We start from the raw sequence: 7,500 nt of genomic DNA, 5'->3' as shown, positions 1-7,500 counted from the left end.
TTTGTTGAATGGTTCAAATCAAAGTATGAAGACCTCAGCTAGCAGCAGGCCGAAATAGCTCAGTTGGGAGAGCGTTAGACTGAAGATCTAAAGGTCCCTGCTTCAATCCCGGGTTTCTGCACAGTTGAGAAGTTCCATGCTTCTAACAAAATAGGTCTTGGAATCAGCTGTAGTACTTTTTTCTCTATTCATAAAACATGTTTCCAACTGATATACAACACAAGCAATTTAACATAGACTTTACTTTCTGTCCTCCTTTAAACTTGCTTCCACATTTCTTGCCTTCAGGTTACACTATGAATGTTTCCCATTTCATGCTTTTTTGTAAAGTAAACTCTTGTCTGCATTACCTTCAACTTCCCCTTGAACACAGATGTCAGTAGTCAGATGACATTGCTTACCTACTCAGGCCACATACGTCTGGGTAATATAGTGCTAGTCCATTCAGAGTTAAAAAAACGCTACCTAACCCGGATCCCAAAAACGCTATTTACCCATTGCACAAGTTAACTGCTGACTGATACAGGACTACTTAAAACATATCTCTAACATATAAGGGTAAATATCCAGGTCATGCATCTAGTTTGTTGAATGGTTCAAATCAAAGTATGAAGACCTCAGCTAGCAGCAGGCCGAAATAGCTCAGTTGGGAGAGCGTTAGACTGAAGATCTAAAGGTCCCTGGTGCAATCCCGGGTTTCGGCACAGTTGAGAGCTTCCTTGCTTCTAACAAAATAGGTCTTGGAATCAGCTGTAGTACTTTTTTCTCTATTCATCAAATTTCTTTCAACTGAAATAAAACACAAGCAATTTAACATAGACTTTGCTTTGTGTCCTCCTTCTAAACTTGCTTCCACATTTCTTGCCTTCAGGTTAGACTATGAATGTTTCCCATTTCATGCTTTTTTGTAATGTAAACTCTTGTCTGCCTTACCTTCAACTTCCCCTTGAACACAGATGTCAGTAGTCAGATGACGTTGCTTACCTACTCAGGCCACATACGTCTGGGTAATATAGTGCTAGTCCATTCAGAGTTAAAAAAACGCTACCTAACCCGGATCCCAAAACTCTATTTACCCATTGCACAAGTTAACTGCTGAATGATACAGGACTCCTTAAAACATATCTCTAACATATAAGGGTAAACATCCAGGTCATGCATCTAGTTTGTTGAATGGTTCAAATCAAAGTATGAAGACCACAGCTAGCAGCAGGCTGAAATAGATCAGTTGGGAGAGCGTTAGACTGAAGATCTAAAGGTCCCTGGTTCAATCCCGGGTTTCGGCACAGTTGAGAGGTTCCTTGCTTCTAACAAAATAGGTCTTGGAATCAGCTGTAGTACTTTTTTCACTATTCATCATATTTTTTCTAACTGATATACAACACAAGCAATTTAACATAGACTTTGCTTTGTGTCCTCCTTCTAACCTTGCTTCCACATTTCTTGCCTTCAGGTTAGACTATGAATGTTTCCCATTTCATGCTTTTTTGTAATGTAAACTCTTGTCTGCATTACCTTCAACTTCCCCTTGAACACAGATGTCAGTAGTCAGATGACATTGCTTACCTTCTCAGGCCACATACGTCTGGGTAATATAGTGCTAGTCCATTCAGAGTTAAAAAAACGTTACCTAACCCGGATCCCAAAAACGCTATTTACCCATTGCACAAGTTAACTGCTGAATGATACAGGACTCCTTAAAACATATCTCTAACATATAAGTGTAAATATCCAGGTCATGCATCTAGTTTGTTGAATGGTTCAAATCAAAGTATGAAGACCACAGCTAGCAGCAGGCCGAAATAGCTCAGTTGGGAGCGCGTTAGACTGAAGATCTAAAGGTCCCTGGTTCAATCCCGGGTTTCGGCACAGTTGAGAGGTTCCTTGCTTCTGACAAAATAGGTCTTGGAATCAGCTGTAGTACTTTTTTCTCTATTCATCAAATTTTTTCCAACTGATATACAACACAAGCAATTTAACATAGACTTTGCTTTCTGTCCTCATTCTAAACTTGCTTCCACATTTCTTGCCTTCAGCATAGACTATGAATGTTTCCCATTTCATGCTTTTTTGTAAAGTAACCTCTTGTCTGCCTTACCTTCAACTTCCCCTTGAACACAGATGTCAGTAGTCAGATGACATTGCTTACCTACTCAGGCCAAATACGTCTGGGTAATATAGTGCTAGTCCATTCAGAGTTAAAAAAACGCTACCTAACTAGGATCCCAAAAACGCTATTTACCCATTGCACAAGTTAACTGCTGAATGATACAGGACTCCATAAAACATATCTCTAACATATAAGTGTAAATATCCAGGTCATGCATCTTGTTTGTTGAATGGTTCAAATCAAAGTATGAAGACCACAGCTAGCAGCAGGCCGAAATAGCTCAGTTGGGAGAGCGTTAGACTGAAGATCTAAAGGTCCCTGGTTCAATCCCGGGTTTCGGCACAGTTGAGAGGTTCCTTCCTTCTAACAAAATAGGTCTTGGAATCAGCTGTAGTACTTTTTTATCTATTCATCAAATTTTTTCGAACTGATATACAACACAAGCAATTTAACATAGACTTTGCTTTCTGTCCTCCTTCTAAACTTGCTTCCACATTTCTTGCCTTCAGGTTAGACTATGAATGTTTCCCATTTCATGCTTTTTTGTAAAGTAACCTCTTGTCTGCCTTACCTTCAACTTCCCCTTGAACACAGATGTCAGTAGTCAGATGACATTGCTTACCTACTAAGGCCAAATACGTCTGGGTAATATAGTGCTAGTCCATTCAGAGTTAAAAAAACGCTACCTAACCCGGATCCCAAAAACGCTATTTACCCATTGCACAAGTTAACTGCTGAATGATACAGGACTCCATAAAACATATCTCTAACATATAAGGGTAAATATCCAGGTCATGCATCTTGTTTGTTGAATGGTTCAAATCAAAGTATGAAGACCACAGCTAGCAGCAGGCCAAAATAGCTCAGTTGGGAGAGCGTTAGACTGAAGATCTAAAGGTCCCTGGTTCAATCCTGGGTTTCGGCACACTTGAGAGGTTCCTTGCGTCTAACAAAATAGGTCTTGGGATCAGCTGTAGTACTTTTTTCTCTATTCATCAAATTCTTTCCAACTGCTATACAACACAAGCAATTTAACATAGACTTTGCTTTGTGTCCTGCTTCTAAACTTGCTTCCACATTTCTTGCCTTCAGGTTAGACTATGAATGTTTCCCATTTCATGCTTTTTTGTAATGTAAACTCTTGTCTGCATTACCTTCAACTTCCCCTTGAACACAGATGTCAGTAGTCAGATGACGTTGCTTACCTACTCAGGCCACATACGTCTGGGTAATATAGTGCTAGTCCATTCAGAGTTAAAAAAACGCTACCTAACCCGGATCCCAAAAATGCTATTTACCCATTGCACAAGTTAACTGCTGAATGATATAGGACTCCTTAAAACATATCTCTAACATATAAGGGTAAATATCCAGGTCATGCATCTAGTTTGTTGAATGGTTCAAATCAAAGTATGAAGACCACAGCTAGCAGCAGGCCGAAATAGCTCAGTTGGGAGAGCGTTTGACTGAAGATCTAAAGGTCCCTGTTTCAATCCCGGTTTTCGGCACAGTTGAGAGGTTCCTTGCTTTCAACAAAATAGGTCTTGAAATCTGCTGCAGTACTTTTTTCTCTATTCATCAAATTTTTTCCAACTGATATACAACACAAGCAATTTAACATAGACTTTGCTTTCTGTCCTCCTTCTAAACTTGCTTCCACATTTCTTGCCTTCAGGTTAGACTATGAATGTTTCCCATTTCATGCTTTTTTGTAAAGTAAACTCTTGTCTGCATTACCTTCAACTTCCCCTTGAACACAGATGTCAGTAGTCAGATGACATTGCTTACCTACTCAGGCCACATACGTCTGGGTAATATAGTGCTAGTCCATTCAGAGTTAAAAAAACGTTACCTAACCCGGATCCCAAAAACGCTATTTACCCATTGCACAAGTTAACTGCTGAATGATACAGGACTCCTTAAAACATATCTCTAACATATAAGGGTAAATATCCAGGTCATGCATCTAGTTTGTTGAATGGTTCAAATCAAAGTATGAAGACCACTGCTAGCAGCAGGCTGAAATAGCTCAGTTGGGAGAGCGTTAGACTGAAGATCTAAAGGTCCCTGGTTCAATCCCGGGTTTCGGCACAGTTGAGAGGTTCCTTGCTTCTGACAAAAGAGGTCTTGTAATCTGCTACAGTACTTTTTTCTCTATTCATCAAATTTTTTCCAACTGATATACAACACAAGTAATTTAACATAGACTTTGCTTTCTGTCCTCATTCTAAACTTGCTTCCACATTTCTTGCCTTCAGGTTAGACTATGAATGTTTCCCATTTCATGCTTTTTTGTAAAGTAACCTCTTGTCTGCCTTACCTTCAACTTCCCCTTGAACACAGATGTCAGTAGTCAGATGACATTGCTTACCTACTCAGGCCAAATACGTCTGGGTAATATAGTGCTAGTCCATTCAGAGTTAAAAAAACGCTACCTAACCCGGATCCCAAAAACGCTATTTACCCATTGCACAAGTTAACTGCTGAATGATACAGGACTCCTTAAAACATATCTCTAACATATAAGGGTAAATATCCAGGTCATGCATCTAGTTTGTTGAATGGTTCAAATCAAAGTATGAAGACCTCAGCTAGCAGCAGGCCGAAATAGCTCAGTTGGGAGAGCGTTAGACTGAAGATCTAAAGGTCCCTGCTTCAATCCCGGGTTTCTGCACAGTTGAGAAGTTCCATGCTTCTAACAAAATAGGTCTTGGAATCAGCTGTAGTACTTTTTTCTCTATTCATAAAACATGTTTCCAACTGATATACAACACAAGCAATTTAACATAGACTTTACTTTCTGTCCTCCTTTAAACTTGCTTCCACATTTCTTGCCTTCAGGTTACACTATGAATGTTTCCCATTTCATGCTTTTTTGTAAAGTAAACTCTTGTCTGCATTACCTTCAACTTCCCCTTGAACACAGATGTCAGTAGTCAGATGACATTGCTTACCTACTCAGGCCACATACGTCTGGGTAATATAGTGCTAGTCCATTCAGAGTTAAAAAAACGCTACCTAACCCGGATCCCAAAAACGCTATTTACCCATTGCACAAGTTAACTGCTGACTGATACAGGACTACTTAAAACATATCTCTAACATATAAGGGTAAATATCCAGGTCATGCATCTAGTTTGTTGAATGGTTCAAATCAAAGTATGAAGACCTCAGCTAGCGGCAGGCCGAAATAGCTCAGTTGGGAGAGCGTTAGACTGAAGATCTAAAGGTCCCTGGTTCAATCCCGGGTTTCGGCACAGTTGAGAGGTTCCTTGCTTCTAACAAAATAGGTCTTGGAATCAGCTGTAGTACTTTTTTCTCTATTCATCAAATTTCTTTCAACTGAAATAAAACACAAGCAATTTAACATAGACTTTGCTTTCTGTCCTCCTTCTAAACTTGCTTCCACATTTCTTGCCTTCAGGTTAGACTATGAATGTTTCCCATTTCATGCTTTTTTGTAATGTAAACTCTTGTCTGCATTACCTTCAACTTCCCCTTGAACACAGATGTCAGTAGTCAGATGACGTTGCTTACCTACTCAGGCCACATACGTCTGGGTAATATAGTACTAGTCCATTCAGAGTTAAAAAAACGCTACCTAACCCGGATCCCAAAAATGCTATTTACTCATTGCACAAGTTAACTGCTGAATGATACAGGACTCCTTAAAACATATCTCTAACATATAAGGGTAAATATCCAGGTCATGCATCTAGTTTGTTGAATGGTTCAAATCAAAGTATGAAGACCACAGCTAGCAGCAGGCCGAAATAGCTCAGTTGGGAGAGCGTTAGACTGAAGATCTAAAGGTCCCTGGTTCAATCCCGGGTTTCGGCACAGATGAGAGGTTCCTTGCTTCTAACAAAATAGGTCTTGGAATCAGCTGTAGTACTTTTTTATCTATTCATCAAATTTTTTCCAACTGATATACAACACAAGCAATTTAACATAGACTTTGCTTTCTGTCCTCCTTCTAAACTTGCTTCCACATTTCTTTCCTTCAGGTTAGACTATGAATGTTTCCCATTTCATGCTTTTTTGTAATGTAAACTCTTGTCTGCATTACCTTCAACTTCCCCTTGAACACAGATGTCAGTAGTCAGATGACGTTGCTTACCTACTCAGGCCACATACGTCTGGGTAATATAGTGCTAGTCCATTCAGAGTTAAAAAAACGCTACCTAACCCGGATCCCAAAAATGCTATTTACCCATTGCACAAGTTAACTGCTGAATGATACAGGACTCCTTAAAACATATCTCTAACATATAAGGGTAAATATCCAGGTCATGCATCTAGTTTGTTGAATGGTTCAAATCAAAGTATGAAGACCACAGCTAGCAGCAGGCCGAAATATCTCAGTTGGGAGAGCGTTAGACGGAAGATCTAAAGGTCCCTGTTTCAATCCCGGTTTTCGGCACAGTTGAGAGGTTCCTTGCTTTCAACAAAATAGGTCTTGAAATCTGCTGCAGTACTTTTTTCTCTATTCATCAAATTTTTTCGAACTGATATACAACACAAGCAATTTAACATAGACTTTGCTTTCTGTCCTCCTTCTAAACTTGCTTCCACATTTCTTGCCTTCAGGTTAGACTATGAATGTTTCCCATTTCATGCTTTTTTGTAAAGTAAACTCTTGTCTGCATTACCTTCAACTTCCCCTTGAACACAGATGTCAGTAGTCAGATGACATTGCTTACCTACTCAGGCCACATACGTCTGGGTAATATAGTGCTAGTCCATTCAGAGTTAAAAAAACGTTACCTAACCCGGATCCCAAAAACGCTATTTACCCATTGCACAAGTTAACTGCTGAATGATACAGGACTCCTTAAAACATATCTCTAACATATAAGGGTAAATATCCAGGTCATGCATCTAGTTTGTTGAATGGTTCAAATCAAAGTATGAAGACCTCAGCTAGCGGCAGGCCGAAATAGCTCAGTTGGGAGAGCGTTAGACTGAAGAGCTAAAGGTCTCTGGTTCAATCCCGGGTTTCGGCACAGTTGAGAGGTTCCTTGCTTCTAACAAAATAGGTCTTGGAATCAGCTGTAGTACTTTTTTCTCTATTCATCAAATTCTTTCCAACTGATATACAACACAAGCAATTTAACATAGACTTTGCTTTGTGTCCTCCTTCTAAACTTGCTTCCACATTTCTTGCCTTCAGGTTAGACTATGAATGTTTCCCATTTCATGCTTTTTTGTAATGTAAACTCTTGTCTGCCTTACCTTCAACTTCCCCTTGAACACAGATGTCAGTAGTCAGATGACGTTGCTTACCTACTCAGGCCACATACGTCTGGGTAATATAGTGCTAGTCCATTCAGAGTTAAAAAAACGCTACCTAACCCGGATCCCAAAACTCTATTTACCCATTGCACAAG

The 7,500-nt window shown here is 39.6% G+C and overlaps 4 non-coding genes across 4 annotated transcripts; all 4 read left to right on the top strand.

Moving 5' to 3' along the window:
• Positions 1 to 2,379: 2,379 nt before the first annotated feature.
• On the top strand, positions 2,380 to 2,452 carry TRNAF-GAA (transfer RNA phenylalanine (anticodon GAA)). The gene has a single exon. It is a non-coding gene; the product is annotated as a tRNA-Phe (tRNA).
• Positions 2,453 to 4,128: 1,676 nt separating this feature from the next.
• Positions 4,129 to 4,201, top strand: TRNAF-GAA (transfer RNA phenylalanine (anticodon GAA)). The gene has a single exon. It is a non-coding gene; the product is annotated as a tRNA-Phe (tRNA).
• A 1,093-nt stretch (positions 4,202 to 5,294) lies between these two features.
• On the top strand, positions 5,295 to 5,367 carry TRNAF-GAA (transfer RNA phenylalanine (anticodon GAA)). The gene has a single exon. It is a non-coding gene; the product is annotated as a tRNA-Phe (tRNA).
• A 510-nt stretch (positions 5,368 to 5,877) lies between these two features.
• Positions 5,878 to 5,950, top strand: TRNAF-GAA (transfer RNA phenylalanine (anticodon GAA)). The gene has a single exon. It is a non-coding gene; the product is annotated as a tRNA-Phe (tRNA).
• The last annotated feature ends 1,550 nt before the right edge of the window (positions 5,951 to 7,500 follow it).

Source organism: Lissotriton helveticus, chromosome 8 (assembly GCF_964261635.1).
Source record: "Lissotriton helveticus chromosome 8, aLisHel1.1, whole genome shotgun sequence".
NCBI classification, from domain to species: Eukaryota; Metazoa; Chordata; class Amphibia; order Caudata; family Salamandridae; genus Lissotriton; species Lissotriton helveticus.
The sequence above is the reverse complement of the archived record's forward strand: the minus strand, read 5'-3'. Positions and strand labels throughout refer to the sequence as shown.